Source organism: Strigops habroptila, chromosome 3, assembly GCF_004027225.2.
Source record: "Strigops habroptila isolate Jane chromosome 3, bStrHab1.2.pri, whole genome shotgun sequence".
NCBI classification, from domain to species: domain Eukaryota; kingdom Metazoa; phylum Chordata; class Aves; order Psittaciformes; family Psittacidae; genus Strigops; species Strigops habroptila.
In genome coordinates this window covers 4,789,986-4,810,148 of record NC_044279.2, presented here as the reverse complement: position 1 = coordinate 4,810,148, position 20,163 = coordinate 4,789,986, and the positions used below count along the sequence as shown (strand labels likewise).

At 48.3% G+C, this 20,163-nt stretch overlaps 1 protein-coding gene across 1 annotated transcript in view; it reads right to left on the bottom strand.

Annotated features, from left to right (window-relative positions):
- GATA3 (GATA binding protein 3) overlaps positions 1-1,295 on the bottom strand; it is a 28,079-nt gene extending 26,784 nt beyond the window's left edge. Inside the window, exon 1 of the mRNA XM_030479803.1 lies at positions 1,174-1,295. The gene's annotated coding sequence lies outside the window, so the exon portion shown is untranslated. The remainder of the gene's footprint in view (positions 1-1,173) is intronic.
- Between the last annotated feature and the right edge of the window lie 18,868 nt (positions 1,296-20,163).

Below are 20,163 nucleotides of genomic sequence, written 5' to 3'. Positions count from 1 at the left end.
ATGGATGGATGGATGGATGGATGGATGGATAGATAGATTGATAGAGAGGTAGAGAGATAGAGAGATAGAGAGATAGAGAGATGGATATTTCTCCCCTTTCTGTTTTAAAGGCGCCCAAAGACGGTAACGCGCATTTCTGGACAGCCCAAGCCATTTCCAGGCTCTATCCCGAAACACCTCCCACCCAGCCTGAGAGGTGGCAAATTTTCCTACGAGAGGGTAAAGAAAAGAAAGACCTAAATCCAGGAGAGCCGGGAAAGAGGCGAAACGCTCCCTTCGTCCTCTGGCACCGGGTTCTGCCGGAGTCCGGCCTGGCCCGGCCCGCGGGTCCCTCCGGGGGGGACAGGGAAGGGTTCGGCTCCGGTGAGGAGCCCCCCCCGTCCTCATCTCATCCTGCTTAACGACACGTCTCCCCTCTGCGGCTGGGGCTTGCGTTTACAAGGTGTAAAAAGGAGGAATATGTGCGGAACGGGGCGGAAGATTGCCCTAATTAGAGTCTATAAGAAGCGTAGGATGCGCATTGTATGTTATCTGCTGGGTACTTTTAATGCAAATATAGATAGTACTAAATACATAGCCTATACTACGTACTATACAACACAGAGCGAGTTAGCGTGATCAAATCAACATCGCTGAGTATGATAACGTGGGGAAAACTCAAAAGCGCGGAGTTCTGCGCGCACGGACATGGTTGCACGCAAGGGAACGGTGGGTCAGTATATACGGAGGGATCCGCACACAGGTAAGGAGCCGGGCACAGATAATTCCCTTCCCGTCCTCAGATCAGCATTTCTCATCCCAGCGATGACAGTGCCGTGTCCCATTTCCCACTCCGACCATCCCAGCCTTTCTCCTTCCTTAACACAGGCGGGAAAAACAGCTTTTTCTCACCCGCTTCCCCAATTTCCTCTCTTTCCCGAGCCGGGGGGTACCTTTTTCCAAGGTCACTGGCAAAACCCAACTCTCCCCCTAAGGAATAAGGAAGGGGAAGGACACGACGGGTTAAGTTTCAAGCCCTTGAACCAAGATCCCCATCCTAATTCCCTTCACGTGAGGAAGGAGCAAAAAGAGGTGGAGAAGGAGTTAAAATGTAAAAAACGAAAGAAAATAAGAATTAAAGAAAGGAGAAGGGTGTGGGGGGATGCAGACACCCGGGTTGGGGTGTTCGCTGACCTGGGCAGAGGCGGTTCCTGGTGTCCCGCTCCGGTGGAGCTTTCAGGGCAGGAGCGCAGGAGCAGCGCTGGCATGTCGCAAGCTCCCACCGCGGGGGAAAACCTGGGGGAGCCGCATCCTCCAAAAGCCCACCCTCCTCCTCCTCCTCCTCCTCCGGGCTGGGCTGAAGATCAGAGCTCTTCCGGGTTGGGAAAGGGCAGAGAAGGAGTGAGAGGAATATGATGGGCCGGTTCTTTACACACCCCTCCCGGGAATCACAGGGGGCGGGAAGTGGAAGGGGGGGACGGATAGGGGCAGGGCCAGGTACCGGGGCTTGCAGCGGTGTGAGCGTGATGTGACCTGTCCCGGGAGCGACTGTCACTGCCGGGAGCCTTCAGTGCCTGGGGACAGAGACAGAGATTGGGGGGGAAAGAGGGAAGGAAACAAATATTAAGCTTACGATGACAGAAATAACGCCGGGGCTAGCTCCGCTTGCATCGAAAGCTTTCGAGGAAAAGCGGTGACATTAGCTATGAGGGGCTGTTTCTTCTCCTCTGTTCCCCCTTTTATTCGGGAGGAACTTTTATTGTCCCTATTTTCCTTTATTTATTTATATTTAATTGTTATGAATTTTTAAGTATACATTTGTGTAAGGCTCCAGGATTTGGACAGAAAAAAACACCATAAACCCAGAATTCTGGTCCACACTCAACCCCTGGCACCTGGAGAGCTGGGGGGAAGGTCTGTCCCCCTGTCCCCCATGTCACCCCTCTTCATCGGGACGAGAAATGCTCCTCTGCAGGGGACACCGACCTCGGGGGTCGGTCCCAGCCCGGGGGTCTGTGTGTCTCCCCACTCTCCCAGTCTGTGCTTCCAAAGCTGGATGTGCTTAAACCCAGGGCTAATCTCCATGCGGAGCGAATGGGACGAGCTGCAGCCCCCTGCCCGCCCCACGACCATCCCCTTCCTCCGAAGACCCGGGGGCTTTCGAGCGCTGTGGAGGGAAGAGAAGATCCTTCCTACCCCTAAAACCTGCTGTAGGGCCGCGGGCTTCTGGGGATGCCCCAAATCTTGCAGCGACGAGGGGATGGAGGGACAGGCTGGGGGGGGACAATTGACTTTCCACTTTTAACCCCTCACTCGTGTCAGTGCCCAAAACCTAATGCTGCATCCTCAGTGTGCCCCCGCCAAGGAAACTTCCACCTTGGTGATGGTCTTCTTTTCTTATTAAGGGTTGGTGCTTATTTCTGCAACCCCTTTCCCGGCAAAATCCCCACTACCAGCTTGGGGGGAGCTTCCCCGTGGAAAACACATCCCGGAGTGGCCACACTGAGCTATCGGGTTGGGCAGGCGCTTTCCGGGATGGAAGGAGAAGCGAGGAGGCGGAAAAAGTGGGAAGAAGGGGGAGAAAAACACACACAAACCCCAATTTAACATTAAACCCCACTTCCACCACTGGCATGAAATGTTTTATTGCCAGGGCTAAGCAAGGTGATTGGAGCTTCAGAAAGTGGGGAGAAAATTGGTAACTTAGGGAAAATAATAATAATAATATATATAATTAGTCCTGGTTAATATTATTCATATTATACACATATATAATTATAATCCTGGTCCTGGAAGGATATTGTTGGGTTGGGTTTTTTTCTGCTGACGCTGGGAGTTGCTATCTCTGATTCTAGAGTGACTCCCTGTAAGGTGAAAGGTAAAGCGATCGCCTCCCAATTCTATCTTTAGAAAACCCATTCAATTAAGGTAATAACTTAAAGCTCATTAAAGCTGCGACCGGAGCCTTCCCACCACGAAACCCCGATGGAACCAGCTCGGGCACCCCTGGGGAGGCGGGTTGAGCCCATCTACCCCCGCCAAAAAAGTGCTTTTTGGTGGGGAAAAGCTTCGAAAACGAGTGTTTTAAAAGCCGCGAGGCTTGTGCGGTTTGTTCGGAGCCGAGCGGAGGAGCCGGGGCTAAATCCTGGCAGGGTATGGGACAAAATAGAAAGGAGAAAACAGCTAAAACCAGGCGGGGTGTGTGTTCCCCATCGCAGCGCAGGGAAAATCCCGAAGAAATCTTCTACTCCCCCAAAATAGCGCTGCTGGAGGGAGGGGAGATCAACGGGGGATATGTCGGATCCCCCCAAAATCTTCAGAAATACATAATAAATGAAAGAAAGGGGGGTGTGTGAGAGAGAGAACTGGATCTGGGATGTGTGAGAACATCGTGGAAAGTAGGGAAACGAAAAATCAAGGATCCTCCTGCAAAAACCTCTTGGGAAGGCCATGGAGATGGAATCCCTATTCCCCCGGCTTGGGGCGGGGGGAAGAGGGAATTTGGGCACAGGCGCAGGCGCATCCGCACTCCAACCCCCCCTCCCCGCATTCACCCCGCACCGCGAAGTTCATTTCCAGCCATGACGGCCGGTGATTCAAAGGTTAAACATAACTAATGAGGCTTTAAATGGCACTCGGGGTTTATCATCGATATCGCAGACCTTCCCTGATGCCTGCGGTTTAGGTCCCCATATACATTAAAAGCAATAACCAGGTAGCCAGAGGTCACTTAAATAAATAAACACATGCATATATATGTGCGTGTGTATATCTATATTTGTATACAGATATATTTATTTACTTATTCACACACATATATTTTTTTCCTTGTGTGTATATATATATGTGTGGAATTTATACATATGGTGTGCGTGTGTGTATATATATTCCACATATATAATATACTAATATACTTCAAGTACAGTATATTAATATATTGTATTTATTATACAGTCTACCTATATAATATATAATATATTATAAATTTGTTGTATACTTTTAATATAATATATTAAAATATATATAATGTATAGTACATATACTTTTTTCCCCTTGTGTTTTCCAACTTCCACAGTGAGCCTGTGATTCTCCCAGTGCATGTGGCTGATCCCACCTCTTGCTCTCCTCTTGGCACACATTTAGCCGCGTTATACATCGAAATAAATACCCAAACACACACAGAGAGAATCGATTTCGGCTCCGTCTGAACCCAGATTTGCAGTCGGACCTTCCATAAATACAGTCCGTGCGGTATTGTTAGAACCGCTCCGCCAGCTGCAGGGAGGAGGTTGGGGATGGGTTATTCGCTATAATTAAACTGCCTTGTGTGCTCTGGAGAGAAAACCCACCTTTCTCTGCCCCCAACAAGGAGAAAAATCGTCAATAATCAATAATTTCCCCCTCCCCGGCTGTGAAAACGTTCTTAAACAGGTTAATTTTAATATCATCCTCACAATCTTCATTTCCAAGGAGGGGCAGAAAGCGCCCTTCGTCTTGCTCGCCCCAAATGAGCCGCTTTGGCAGTGCTTTGGCATTGATCCTGGGCTTTGTGTGCGCGGGGTATATTCGCTTTAAAACGATTTCCATTAAACGCAGCCTCCCGCATTGGGGTAGGCTCGACCTAATGACTTTGTGTGAACGGTGGGGAGGGACAGCGGGGATGGGGGGGCAAACCTCGGGAATTATACACCCCCCCCCCTAAAATTACCCCAAATGAGGGACTCGGGAATGAAATCAAAGCCAGACCCCAACAAATAGCCCCGGTTGCAAATTCCCATCCATTAGAGCCAAGGTGCAAAATGTATTTATAAAAATACATACAACACGTGGAAGTGGGGGATTTTAATTAAATCTTACTGCGGCTCTAACAACATGGAAGTGATATTTCATTCCGAGCCCGCCTCTTGCTTGTGTTTTATGGCGTTTTCTTGCCTCTGACTTTTCTCTCTCTTCTTTTTTTTTTTTCCCCCTAAATATTAGACGAGGTACAGAATTATAAATTACTCTTTCCTTATCTGCGCTGCTCACATATCCAGGATCAGAGGAGCTGATTAAGAAAGAAGTCAGAGGCAACGTTGGATTCATAATGATTCGGAATAATGAATCCTTATCTCTGCTTTCCAGATTATCACCCTTTCAGCTCCCAATGTTTTGTTACATGGGATAATTTATTGCATCTAATACATCACAATGAATCTGATGGCGGAAAGCGATGGGCAGCGGTGGGGGGGGGGGGGGGGGGAGAAGGAAAAAAACCCCAACCCAAAGAGTGGGTCCTTATTTTACTTTAGTTTTAAACCGGGGGCAGCGAAACTGATTTGTTTTATTATTATTATTAAAAAATTGGGGAAATATAAGGTAAATCTGATAATAATAATAAGAAGAAGTTGGGAGGGGACGAGGAGCTTTAATTAGTGTGTCACTTTCAGCCTGAAATTAAGAAAATCGACCGGAGCTTCTCCTCTCGCTGGCTGCGAGATCCTAATTTTACATGATTTATATTTTATTCAAGGGGGAGATAATGCATCATAAACACCGACTAAAGCACGGAGCCGGGTTAAGATAAAACACAATTTGCATCTTCTTTTTTCTCTCCCCTTCTTCTTCTGTTTTTTTTTCCTTAAGGGAGGGCTGCCAATAGTGTTCCATTTTTCTCCCCGCCCCGTTGCCAAATAAATACATGCACAGCAAAGAATCGATAAGGTTCCTGCTAAAGGAGTCTCTCCCCTTTCTCTCTCTGTGTCTCTGCCTCCTTTTATTTTAAGGTATTTCTTATAAACTGAAGAAACTCCGAGCGTTGCTTTGTATGCAAATGAAACGCTGCTCTGGCTTTCTGGCTGCAGAAATAAAAAGGGAGGGGGTTTAGGGGTGGGATTCACCTGAAATTATTGATATTCGTGTGCCTGAGGAGGGGAAGATCTGCTGATATTTATGCTGGATTGGAATGGATTCGTTTGAATCCAGGAAGGGAAGGAGCAGCCGGGCTCTGCCTCCTCACCTGCGCAAGAGGAAAGATGGATTTCAACTATTTCCTGCGGGGAATAACCCCCTTTGCTGCGTTCTGAGGGATGGGGAGGGAAAGGGGGGGGAATCCCAACGCAGCCCGAAAGTTCTTCCCCACTGAACCACCGATAACGGCTCAAACACCCCCAAAACCCACCCTGCGCAGGGGCCGGGGGTGCTCCTCACCCCCCGCGTTAGAGCATCCCCCCTTCTTCTTCTCTTACACAGCAATGGCCAGAAAATGGTGCCTAAAATCCCCTCCGTGGTCAATTTGCTGCGCCTCGGGTTTGAGGTTTTGGGTTTTTTTCCTCCTTTCATTTTTCCCTTTTTTCCCCTCACCCCCTTTTTTTTCTTTATCTTTTTTCTCTTTTTCTCCCCCTTCTTTGACCCCCTTTGGTTTATTCTTTTTCCCTTTATTTTTCTCTCCTCCCCCCCTCTTTTATCCCGTGTACGGGCACTCCCGATCCTAAAATTCCACAGACAGGTGCTGCCAGCCCTATTCTCTACCTTGCTTTAAGTTTCCCTGCCTCCCTCTCATCCCCTCTTGGCTCTGCCGCCACAACGACGGTGTTTAATCATTAACCACCTCCAGCACGGTCCTTTTCTATTTTCTCTCCAGGAAGCGGGAGACGCTTCTGAAACGAGGTTGAAAAATAACTTGTTTTTCCCCTTTGCCTAAAGGGAAAAACTCCCACCCGAGGTCTGGAGTTGGGGGGGACCTTCCCGTCCCCCACCCGTGTGCGTGTTGCATGTCTCCCTGCTATAGGTTCATCATTTTCTATGCGATGCTTCCCAAATCCCATCCAAACGGTAATCTCCGCTTCCCTGCTCTCCCTCCACCGTCTATTCCCTGCAATATTTGTCAAGGAATTCCAAGTATCACTTATAACCGAAATTTTTGATCCCCCCCCCGCCAATTTGGAGTGTAGATGATTTGATAGGAATATACATATATATAATACCCGTTCTCCCTCAGATGAATTTATTGGACCACGTCCCACCCTTAGCTGAACATTCAATATTCCAGCATTATCTCCGCACTTAAACTCGCTTTCTCCATTTCTGTGCCAAGATAAATTTGCATAATATTTGCAGTTGTAATTAGCTGATGAACATCTCTCAGCCTTCCCCTTTGTTTTCCGTGCGTTTGGTTTTCAATTGATGCCACTTTTGATCTTTAATATTACAGTATCCCGATAGAGTATTTTATATCTTATCTGGAGCGCATGAAAGTCGCGCAGAAAGGGAGCGAGAAGGGAGGGGGGGAGGTAAAAGAAAAGGCAACCAAAAAAGAGGGAGAGAGGAGAAGGAGGAAAAGGCACAGAACGAAGCCGAACTAATCAGAGTTTCCAAAGGTTGCTTCAGATCCCTGGATCCGCAGTTACGGGGCAAACGTGATAAATGTGGAAATTAGAGCGATTTAATAGGATATAGGGCTTGATCGAGGGAGGTACCATCCGCATCTGGGCATCACCCGGGAAGGGCGACAGGGGCTGGGGACACGGGGGTTGAGGACATAGGGTTTGGGGATATAGGGATGTGGGACACGGCGGGGCTGGGGGACCCCACATTGTGTGTGTGTCTGCCCCCCCTCTGGGTTTGGAGACCTCGGATAGAGGCTCCCTGTGGACTTTCAGGGACTTAAGCACCAAAGTTGGGGTTTATTTATTTTATATATACATATATATATATGTGTGTGTATATATATTTAATGGGGGGGCGGGGGGGGCTGTATGTGCTTTCTTCACCCAGCAATTGCACTGGGATCAGCCCATGCCGGCTGCCCGGTACCCCCCGACCCCCCTCCCGGACCATCATTCCCCCCCCTCCAGGGTCACCTCCGCTCACAGAGCCGGGAGTAAAGGATGTTATCACGTCGGGAGGGTTATTAAACCGCTAATGAATGAGTGTCTGTGAGACTCTGGACGGGCTGGAGAGACTGCGGGAGGGGGGCCAGGGGGGAAGAGGAGGCAGAAAGGCTCGATCTTCATGCCAATCTCTGGAACAAATAGCTAACATTTAACGTTTACACCCTGCTTGGCGACGAACTGGCGCTCCACGGACCCCTGATCCAGGCTAAAATGTCCAGAAAGCCTTTGGAGAGAACAAGTTCCTAGCTATCAGGTTCTTCTGATCTCTCTCCTCCTTTCATAGGGCTTTGGTTTCAGGCTGGACTTGTCCAATGTCTGCTTTACCGCTGCGCGCTCCTAAATGAGTGTCAAGGAGGCGAATATCAAATAGCAGAGAGGTCAAGGCGATTTGGTTAACCGTTGGCTGGGCTGATGGCTTTAAACTTGTGTGGGAGGCTGGGGACGTGGCGGGGGGGAGGGAAGGAAAAGGGGGAAGGAATGGGAGCGGAGGGGAAATAAACCCGGGAGAAAGAAAAGAAGAGGATGGGGGTGCGGGATTGGTGCTTGGAGAGCCCCAAAAAGGCAGCACCAAGGTTCTTGCAGTGGTTGAGGGTTATGGGAAGCTTCTGTGGAGGGTTTACTGGTGGCACTGGGTAGGCTGGGGGTGTCACTGTCCATGGGCAATGCATGTATTTTGGTGGCATCTACATTTGGGCTTGATCCTTGGTGTTTTACATGGGATACTGCACCCTGGATGAGCATAGGGATTTGAAGACATGGGGAGAGGGATTCTATAGCATGCAGGTGGTGGGGCTATACTGTGTTTGTGTATGTGGAAAGACCCAAAGATGGATCCCAAAAGCCAAAGAGAAGGTGTGTTTGTGCAAAGGGCAGGGCTGGACATGGGGGCTGAGAGCCTGGGTTGGGGTTTGTGGTTCAGGGAGTGATGCAGGGGATCTGTGTTTTGGGGCTGTGAGGGTGGTTAGGGAGATAGATACCATGTGTGTCTGTGCACTGGGAGGAGAGAGGGATGGATGTATGGAAGTGTTTGCCTGTGGTGATGGGAATATGGCAGGATGGAGGCAGGTGAAGAGCCCCTATGGAACGTATAAGGGTGGTTGTAAAGCCGCTGTGCCTGTAGCTGAAGCATGAGGTGTAAGTTGGCTGCGGTGTAGGATGAGCTGTGTAGGGGGGCTGTGTGGGGCTGTAGGACCCTGGGTGTGAGGGGCTGTGCTGTGGGAATGGGATGTGCTGGGCGATGAGCACATGGAAAACCTTGGTCTGGGTGATCCAGCATCACTCTTAGGTGGCAAATTCCCTCCCCGAGTACTACTGCACTTCCCAGCATGGGGACAGGCTGGGTGGCTCAGCAGGCAGCGAAGAAACCAAAGAGAAATGTTACTTTCCCTATATAATAATCTGCTTTAAATATATACATATAAATAAAAAAGAGAGAATTTCCTGGAAGAGGAAGTTTTCTATTATTGAAGTGGCCAATGAACAGAACAAATACTCGAGGCCTTTTCCAGCCACACTCCTCAGCTATGGAGCTGCACAAGTACTCCCTTCCCTGCAATCACATTTTGCTCCTGACATTAGCAGAAAACTCACTCTGGTCCCAGGTAATGTAAAGCTCGTCAGCTGAATCAAGGCAAACAATCGCCATAGGAAATGTGTGCACAGCTACACACGGCTGAGCAGCACCGGAGGTTGTAACTACCACAGAGTTTGCAGTAGCTAAAACCAAGGGGGAGTTAATCGTGGGTTTAGTTCCCATGCCCTTGACCTACAAGTTGAAGAGCTCAGGAGTGCAATGCAAAGGAAGATATTCAGGTGAAGGCTCCAAGGCCCTCAGTCTAAAGCTATAGTCTCCATATCGCCCTGGCTTTCTATTTTGAGTATGTTATAGGGGAACTGTTTCCTTCCGCTCTCCCTTTTGGAGGTGCACAAAGGACTTCATGGGATTCAGCCTGTCCTGAACAAGGGATGCCACTAGGGACATTTTAACAAAGCCCAGTGAGGATGGGAAGGAGGATGAGCACATTTCAGGATCAAATATGCATTTTGGGTTATTTTTATTCTGGTGGTTTCATTTGCTTGGCTGCTCAGGGCAGCATGGAGCTTGGTGAGCGTGGGCCATGCATCATATGGGCATCATCAAGGTGCATCCCTATGGAGAGGTGCCTCCTGTGTGTGTTTGGAGGTGGGTATATCAGGAGTATGTGTGCAGCGGGTGCTGGTGCATCTGCAGGTATCTTGATATATATATATGTTAAAAATATATATCTATTCCATAGGAGGCCCAGAGCTATAGGTCCCTCCATCGTGCCCGCATACATCCACATACATACACCCACTAAGGTTGCGTTTCCGGAGACATTCTCAAATAGAGCAGTGTAATTTCTCCGCTGATTTTGATTGACACGCTGTCCCTGGGATCATGTGTTAATCCCTTCTTCACTCAAGCCTTTTCATAACTCATTTCTCTCTGCTAGATGGAGACTCTGATGGTTACCGAGGCAACGATGATAGCACTAAGCCATTTCCCTCTCTGCACGGAGACCATTATTCCGCATGCATAGGCCATTTGCAACAAAGGTCGCCACAAAGTCATCCACAACACAGCACACGTTTATTAAACTTTTATTCCTTTTTTCCTTCCCTCCCCCTAACACAGAAACTAGCCAGCACGTGTGCAATCTCTGCCTTTCCTTTTGGGGGGGGAAGATGTTTGTAATATAGGTAATAATAACTGTAGCAGATATTATTGTACCCAAACTATATATATCACACAGATCAGGGGCTTAGAGTTCCCTGTCTAGAAAGATCACGCTTAGATGGCGAGGTTTTGAACCAATGATTCCTATTTATCTTTTGTTCTCCTATCAAATAGTAACTTTAATAGCAGTTGCAGGAAAAAACAGCCAACAGCAATGATATGAGGGTGGCGTAAGGTGAATATCTGAATGCAAAACCCACATGGAGATTTGCCCTGGAAAACCAAGGACCTCCCAAAAACCAATAACTAAATAACCATCGGCAATGACCACCCCTTAGCTGGGGTGATTTTCCTAAGTCCAATTTCTACTTGGCTCCCTACCTGGGCTTCCTGGCTCTGGGTATAAGTTACAGAGGGTCCTTCTCATGGGGTTAGGAGCTGGTTTAAGGGTGTTAAAAGCCAGCTCTGGTTGTAAGATTACAATGGGTTAATGCACTGCTGAAAGGGCCCCCGTTAACCTGAGGTGCTCCCTCCCCACCAGCGAGGCTTTGCCCATATGGGGCCACACTGCTGGATTTTATTTCAGCCCCATCCTTCCCCTCTGGAGACCGAATGCGATGCATCGCTTTGGGCTGGCTTTTAGTGAGCAGCCCTTTCCCATCGGGAATGGCACGGATAAAGGCACAAACCCCTTTACTTTGGATTTGTGAATTCAGCACTGAAGCCAACCCCAACAAACATCCACATTCAGCATCTGCTGGCCACCAGCCCCACCACAGCGCCTGGGGTCACAAGTCCTTGTCCTGAAGCTATTTATCACCTCTTTCAGTCTCTGTTCTAAGGCACATCTCTGGAGGTCTTACATTTCCAACCACATCGGGACAGAGACTCCCACCCTGCTGCTATGGGTCTTGTAGCTGACGGCAGCAGGGACAGGCTGGGCGGCTGCTCGGACAGTGCTGCAGCATCAGGTCTGCCACGGATGTGAAAGAGGAGGAGAAGATGGCCCACGGTGATAAGCTCCCAGGCAATTTCTCTGGTGCCTCCTACTCTGCTCTGTCCAGACAGCTCCAGCGCTGCTCCGGGATCTTATCTCTCCGTATTGCTGCACCTCTTCGGCCTCCCTCCTACAGTGTCCTGCTCAGCTTGGTGCAAAACACACTCCTAATTGCACTGGCCTGGCCCAAAGCTCTGATCCCATCTGCCCTCTCCGGCTCCCGTCACTGGCTTCACTGGTTTTATCACCTATTTCACTCACATGTTTGATGCCGCCTCTTCAAAGCCAGGCAGAGGTCAGCCCAGCCCCAGCTTTGCCACTGTTTTTCCCTTTATTTTTAATTTGGGAATTAAAAATAATAATAATTATCAACCTTTAAATGTTCAGCTTCTTCTCTTGGATATGCGGAGCGATTAAAATGATTGGGAAGTGCATGAGCCCAACCTCTGCAAGTGCATTTAGTCCTGAGCTTGGAGATACACCTAGAGGGAAACATCTCCCAAGAGCAAACCATGACTTGGAGGCAGCCACAGTGGTTTCCAAAACAGCCCGTGTGCTTGTTTACAGAGTTTCTGTTTTGCAAGATATTCAAATAATCAGAGACAAACAGGAGTTGAGCTTAATCCTCCCAATCTGCCATTTATCTGAAGAATCACTTTCCCATCACAATGCAACCACTGCGATGGAGGGTGAAACAGCATTAGTACAGCTGACACAGGGGAGCGTGGTTTATTGCATAGTGTGAAGTGGCTCCTCTGCTGAGCACTGATTTAGCAGAGGGGTTTGAGAGCAGCAGCTGCCCTGGATCATCGGTGGTTGGTGTTCAAGACCTGTCACATCCACCCCTTTGAGGTGATGGTGAACAAGAGTGCACCTTGCTCTACTAACACAGCATCACAATGGGGGGACCTGAGAGGGATTGATCCTGCAGACAAGGTCTTGCTATCCGGAGGATGCACTGTCTCATAGCACTTTTTACTCTATTCCCAAACCACATTAAGCCTTTCCAAATAAAAGCCCATTTCCCTTTTCCCCGTTCCTTCATCACGCAGCACTCTGGCTGCTCTTGCACCGCTTCTCCTATGGAAAATCTTCAGCCTGTCTGGCTTGATATTATACAAGAAAGTGGAAAAATGTATTTCGCAAGATTTCAGCTCATAAAAAGCTCTCCCAGCTCATGCAGGGATGCTCCAGGCCAGGAAACACAGAGGGATGTTTACTTGTGATGCAGCTCTGGGATGGTGTTCAGACTTTTGAGCGAAGCATGGCAGGTATTTTCAAGCCCCCTGCACTAATTGATGGGTTCTCTATATATCATGCCAGATAAAGGGCTCTTGTGCAGTAAATGCTGATGTTTAGAACATCCTGATAGTGTTTTGTTAACAAGAAGATAACGGGAGAGCAAGATACGTTTGTTTAGCTGCCTATAGATAAACCCAATAGGGTCTTTGTTAAGTTTTCATGACTGATGGCAGGTACTAAATGCGATAAATAATACCCCAGGTCCTGATTGGAGCTACTGTAGCACAAATTATAACCCATGGCACTGACCTGTGAGGGGTATGGAGGGGTTGAAGGTTACAGAAGGGAAGACCTGGCGGTTTTTTTGGGCAGTGACCCCTTGTTTCTGAACAGGTTGGATATAAGGAAGAAGTTCTTTACTGTGAGGGTGGCGAGGCCCTGGCCCAGGGTGCCCAAAGAAGTGGTAAATGCTCCATCCCTGGCACTGTTCAAGGCCAGGTTGGACAGAGCCTTGGGCGACATGGTCTAGTGTGAGGTGTCCCTGCACATGGCAGGAAGGTTGGAACTGGATGATCTCAAGGTCCTTTCCAACCCAAACCATTCTATGATTCTATGATGGTCTGCTAAGGCTTTTCCAACAGTCCTGCAAAGAGGTACCCACCAGAAAAGCAAGAGATGAAAAGGATGTTGGCAATAAGGTGTTCAAGGCAGTAGAAAGACAGAGAGGCTGTAAAAATTCAGAGAGAGAGGGTGGTGATGGACAGCCCCAGTTTAAAACCAGCAGTGACCTTTTCTCCAGGGCTCTTCACCAGCTCATCCAGGATGGGACGTCCCAAGAATCTTTGGAAATGGAGGATAAGCAAGGCTGTGTCACAAAATCACATCCAGCAGATCCCGAACATCCTTTTCACCCAGCCCAGGAGGACGTTGAATCAAGGCAGCATCTACCTCCCTCCCAAGTTCACCTCATCAGGGTGCTTATTAGCATTTCTTCCCAAACAAGCTGCTAATTGCAAGGTGGGTCTCTGTCAGCCCTCTTACAAAAGACAGGTTTGTTGTTGAGAGGCGGTGTGGTGGCCCTGAGTCATGGAAGGAGATGAGGGGCCACCAGGTCTGCCCGCAATGGTCCCCACTGATGTCTCAGTGCTGTCCCTACTGATAGGCCAGCCTGTAAGGCCAAGGCTCATGTTAAACCAGTGACAAATTACCAGCAGGGGGGGAGATGCTCAGCATCCAAAGCCTACAGCTGCAAAAGCTGTCAGGGTTTAGAAGTCAGGCCATGAAACAACTCAGCTGTGAAAGGGGTTATAATTACACGATGTTCAGCTCCCCCTTCCCCGAGAAGGCTCTAGTTTGCTCCCATTTCTTTGTTTTATCCTTCCCATGTCATTTTCTGTTTTATTATTCTCCTGTCTTTTAGGAGAGGAGGCTGCAGCCTGCAGACCCTCTTAGCTGCACCAAGGTGATGCTAAAAGCATCCATGACCCTTGGGTTGTGCTCTCTTGGTGCATCCCACCAAGCAGGGGATGAAGAGGGCTCCAAGCTTGGCTAAAAACCTCCGGGATGCTGAGAGCCTCAGCTCCTTTTCTGATGGCGGTGAAATCAGAAAGCAGCCGTGGCATCTCCAAGCTGGTTTTGATTTTGCACAAGAGTATGATGCTCAGCACGACATCATGTTTCGTCTCTCTCAGAACTGGGAATGAGGAGCTCAGAGTGCTGGTTTCCACTTCAGAATGAGACGGATCCTTGTGCAGTTTGGGGTTTTTGTTTCTCTATCCCAGCTGATCACATGGTATTTATTTGTTTGGGCTTTTCAATACTCTTAAGGAGATGCAAAAAGCTGGAGAAGAAAGCGCTGAACTGGTTTGTGTAGTGTTCCAAGTGATTTATGTTAATACCTGGACCAGCCCCGCTCCTTGCCCAGGGACATTCCAAGAGCTCCAAATTTCTATTCCTGCTTCAGGCACATCTCTCCCATCCAGGACCCCAGCAAAGTTTGGGGTGTTTTTCCCTCCTTTAGTTTTTCTGGTCATCAATAGCAATGTCCATTCCCACCCTCTGACCAGCTCCATTTTGCAAGGGCAGCTGTAGGATTTGGCTGCAGATAAACCTCCTCCTGGCATTTATGCCCTAAATCCAGGTTACTTTCCAGCTATGGGTTCTCCCCAAGCAGAAATACTGAAATAGGAGGGAAACTTTATACCCAAGGCTGAACTATACACATTTAAACACTCAAACCTTGAACATTTATGGCTGGGGTAGAAGCTCTGCCCCAGAACTGGTTGGGAAGATCCTATATATCCATTTCACAACCATGTGTGATGCAGGATTCACGTTGTGCTCCCCAAGTGAGCACTCAGAGCCGGCCAAGAGTGATGGAGAGATGTAAATGGAAAACTCCATTTAAATGGGTCTTCCTGAGAAAACTTTGAACAGGCATCCAAGAAATGAATGTGTTTTCTTCTAATGAGGAGCGTTTGTTATATCTCATGGTGATCTAGAACAAGCCACATGCCAGTTATTGTTGGTACAAGCACAACAATCCTGACTGTGGGAAAAAAGAGTATTTCCAGGCATGTAGGACACAAAACGTGCTAAAGGCATTTTAATGACACTTTAATTAATCTCCAGGCATAGGTTAAACAGAGAATCTCTGAAAAGGTGTGTATGTGTGTGGGGGGTAATAACGAAAGTTAGGACTCGAATCAAAAGATGCTTCAGTACCTGTAGAAGCTATTAAATATAATTATATTCATTTAAAATATCCCCACGCACAAAAAGTGGTGAACTGGAACGAAGGTCGTGAGCAAATCTCAGTAAATCAAGGCTTAGAAAAATATGTATCAAAAGAATGTTGTGATTATCATAGGAGCAAAACCAAACCCGAATGCATTTGGAGTTAAGGTGAGACTTAGAAATCCAAAGCAGTTAGGTGTGGAAAATTACACTGGAGGCAGCTAAACCATGTCAAACTCAGAGATGCCACGCAATAACCTAGAGAAAAAGCAAGTGTGGATTTATAAAACACATTGTCCTGACCTGGGACCACAGAAATGGAAATGCCTTTCTCAGATGTCTCTGTGGGCTTATAGAGTTTATCGCGGTGAGGAGACTCTCATTTCCAGACCAAGGTCCTGTCCACACGTGCATCCGTGACGAAGCAACTGGGGGCTCTGCAGAGATGGTTCTTTTGGTTCAAGGAGAAATGAAGCTGGTTTTATCCAAAATCACCACTTCCTGCCCAATTCTCACACGTGTTTGCTGAGCTCGCCCTGCATTGTATCCCAGTTGTGGATGGGACGTGTGCCAAGCAGCCTCGGGGGGAGCCCATGTACAGGCATCTCCTCATGCCTTTGGTTTGGAAGGACCTTGCAGAGGGATCCAGACTTTTGCATGTGTATTATATGGAGAGCTTGGCAGCTGAGACCCACCTTTGGGATAGCGTAAGCTGGTGCACCCAGTGATAGGTTCATACAAAAGTGCTTGGAAAAGTACCTGGAGAGGTATCCGCGGATGAAGGAAGCTCAAAGGTGCATTTGCAACAGATGTCACTGTTAAAACAAGGATTAGCTGCTAGAAGGGACCTTTCTTGTATCACCAGGTCACTCTTCTCCACAGATACTAACCCTCCTGGCCTCCGATGGCTCCAGCACCAGCTTTGTCTGCTTGGTGTCTAAGTGATCTTGGAGCTTGGAGGTGCCCTTTCCCATCTCAGCTTTGCCCCTGACGTGCTCTGTGACCTGGCACAAATCACTTCACCACCCTGCTTTGGTTTCGCTGCCCATAATGTCAGCAGAAAACAAGCCAGTCCTTGTTCACAGAAGGTGAATGATGCCACCCCGGCCCCATCACTTCTCTAAGCACATCTGATGGGAACTACCACAGCTTTGGAGTCCTTAAACCATTAAACTAATATCCACGCTAAATAGTAATCTGGTTTTATTACCCTTTCCCAGTGATGGCTGGGGACACTCACCCACTGTGCCCAAACGCATGCAAGGATAGAAATGGCATGGTGGGACTTGGATTTGACTAGATGTCTTGGGAGGTCGCCTTATGTCTTAAGTTATAAATTATTAATTATTATATTATGATAAATAGTGATTAATTGTGTTCCCCAGCTGGAGAGTGCGTTTCCAGCAGGGAAGAAGCAGATTGCTATCTGCAAAGGTCTGATCTCCAGCAGCTCCCATGCTCCTGGATGCCAGAGGCGTGGAAGATGTATCTCCATAAGGTGACAACAGGCACTTGTCTTGCACAGAGGGTGCATGCAGTGTCAGACAAGTAAAAGTGAGGGACCCATTGCGAGCAGCAGGACACTTCTGATGGAGATAAGGATAACTCAAAGCGGAGATAAACAGCTAAATTACTAAGTCACTGCAGAAAACTGGAGTACCTCAGGGGTGGCAATGCCAAGAGCATGCTCAGCTCTGAAACTATTTTGCAACGTGTGCATCCAAGGCTGGATTCATACCAGAACTCTGAGTAATGCTCTTTGGTAAGTGTTAACTCCATGACCAGTGCTTGCTATCCAGAAACGAGAAGAAAAACAAGGACATGATGCAGCTCCGCAGCTGTTTGAGCATGGCTTTAGTAAACAGAGCTGGTATAACACACACCAGAGCCTCAGGCACGGGCTAAGGCACCAGCTCCTCCTTCCACCCACCTGTACACTGGTACAAAACTGGGCCTAATGGGAGCCCTGGCAATTAATCTGGTCCCCCTGCATCTCCCCATCACACAGCACCAAACCATCATGCTTGGTAGGTACAGCTTGTAAACACAACCGGACCATCAACCGATGAGGACTGAGGCTGCACCCCGATATCTGTAGCCTGTTAAAAGCCCAGGGAGCGTTTTCCAGTGTAGCTTTGCCAACATGGGCACCAGGGTGTGGGAAGAATGCTGGCAGGGCGATGAACTCATTAAGGTGGAGCTCTGTCACCACCTCCCGAAGGAATCCGAGATGAGTCCATCACGCTGCCGTACCCCTTGTGCAAGCGGGTGTAGGAAGGATCAGTCACCGGAGCCCCGCGCTCCCCTGCTCTACACACCGAAGTCAACGCCACCAGGAGAAATAGGAGCCCTTTCCATGTAAGTGAACTGATCTGGCTGATATCAAGTGACTCATTAAGGGCTTACAAAACTTAAGTAGACCATGGCGTTGCTCTCTAGTAGTGGGAACTTCTTGGCTTGAGAGGAGGATTTGATACCTGCCAAAAGCTCTCCTTAGGCCTAACCATCGTTAGCAACAGCAGATCTGCCCTTGGATGTGCTTGCAAGAAGTTGCAAACTGCACCTATTTTAACTCTGAATAACCCAAAGATTCCAAAGAGATGAGCTGGACCTGTACTGGGCTAATGATGAACTCCAAAGCCTGCAAAGCAGGCGATGAGGGGTGAAGGTGGAATCGACTTGTTTTAGCACTGGACAAATACATGTACTCAAACTGTGTGTTTTCTCAGTAGTTCATAGAGTTTCACCCTCTGCTTTCACCCTGTTCCCATCCAAGCCTCTCAAAATGAATGAAAATATCCCACGATGATTAGATGTGAGGGTGGTGAGGCCCTAGCACTGGTTGTCTAGAGAAGCTGTGGCTGCCCCATCCCTGGCAGTGTTCAAGGCCAGGTTGGACACAGGGGCTTGGAGCAACCTGCTCTAGTGGAAGGTGTCCCTGCCCGTGGCAGGGGGTTGGAACTGGATGAGCTTTAAGGTCCCCTCCAACACAAATCATTCCATGATTCTATGGTTCTATGATCTCCAAGGGACTCTATTGGTCAAGACTTTGCATGCAAGACATTGCTCAAGACTTTTACATCACGGTTATGTTCCCTAAACATCACCTCACGTGTTAGATAGCTATGACACCTTCAGTGGGATCCTCAGCGCAAACCTGCTGAACATCCTTGCTTTGGGAAACTCTTCTTTTCTTGCCAGGCCAAAGCAATCCTGAAGCCAAAGAGATGCAGCATTTAACCAGGGAGGGCTGAAGGGATGTGCTTCCTCCTGAGCACTGCAAACCCAGCCTTTTAGAAAGCAGGTGGCACTAAGAGCTAATGGCTGGGCTGGGTTATGAGATACTGAGGCAAAGGCCTGGATTTTGGGCTTGACTGAGCAACTGTCTTTACAGAAAATATAGAGAACAACAGCATCACTTCATCCTCAGCACCTTAGTACGTGCCCACTCCAAGCACTAACTCAGATATTTCACAGCCCACGAAGCCCAGAGAAGGCAGCTATTGTATGAATTATGAGACGTGTATTTTGATGTCCCTGAAGTAATTTTAAGCAAGAAGCTGTTTCTCAGATAAAACCCCACCAGATATCCCTGGAAGCAAAAAAACCCCAGGAGTTAGGAGTAAAATAAAGCCTCAATGTGAGCCCAGCCAGGTTGCTTTCACAGAAAGGCTCAAAATCAGTGGGTGAAAAGAGGGTTGGATTGATGTTGGAAGAGGGTCAACTGAAACTTGCAAAGCCAAAGGATCTGCCTGGTTCAGGAGTGGGGTAGATGGTTTCCAGCTCCCAACCTCAATGCAAACCCAAGAGCAGAGGTGCAGAGAAAGGCTCAGTGGAGGAGCAGCTTTATCCACCCCGTGTGAAGAGTGTTATTCTGGTTATTTAACCCGTGGGAAGGTTTGGGCTGTCTTTACAAGCTTCACATCGCCCGGGTCCAAGGCCGAAGCAGAGCTGCCAGAGCAGGAAACGTTATCCTCCTCCGTGGATGGAAACTGGGGCACGCACTGATCCCGTGCCCAAAGGCACCAGTAAAGCCACGGCAGAGCTGAGAAGTGTCCAGCTTTCCTGACAAAGAGATGATGTTTCTCCTTTTGAATATATGCAGTGGTTACCACGTGGACAACAACGAGCAGATGTATACCCCTCAGATGACAATTCTTAACAGCACTTATTAGAAAAGAGCTGTAAATGACATCTCAATTAAAAACAGGTAATTTACATGCTATTCCTTGTCCTTTTTTTCCCAATTTATTTCTGCAGAAGGAAAAAGAAAGAAATATTTCTTTTAATTTGAAGCCAAATTAAAAGAATCCACAGCAAACAGTGCCCAGTCCCATAGATGGAGACGGACCAGCTTGAAGGAAGAAAGCTGAAGGCTGCCTGTACACAGCTAAGCAGAGGCCCCAGGGATGGGGCAGCCACAGCTTCTCTGGGCACCCTGTGCCAGCGCCTCAGCACCCTCACAGGGAAGAGCTTCTGCCTTAAATCTAGTCTAAATCTCGCCTCTTTTAGTCTAACACCATTACCTCTTGTCTTATCACAACAGGCCTTGCTAAAAGGTCTGTCCTCCCAAACCATAAACAGCACCTTGAGGGAAGCACTCCAGGACCAGCTGCCATAGCTCACGTTTATGTGTG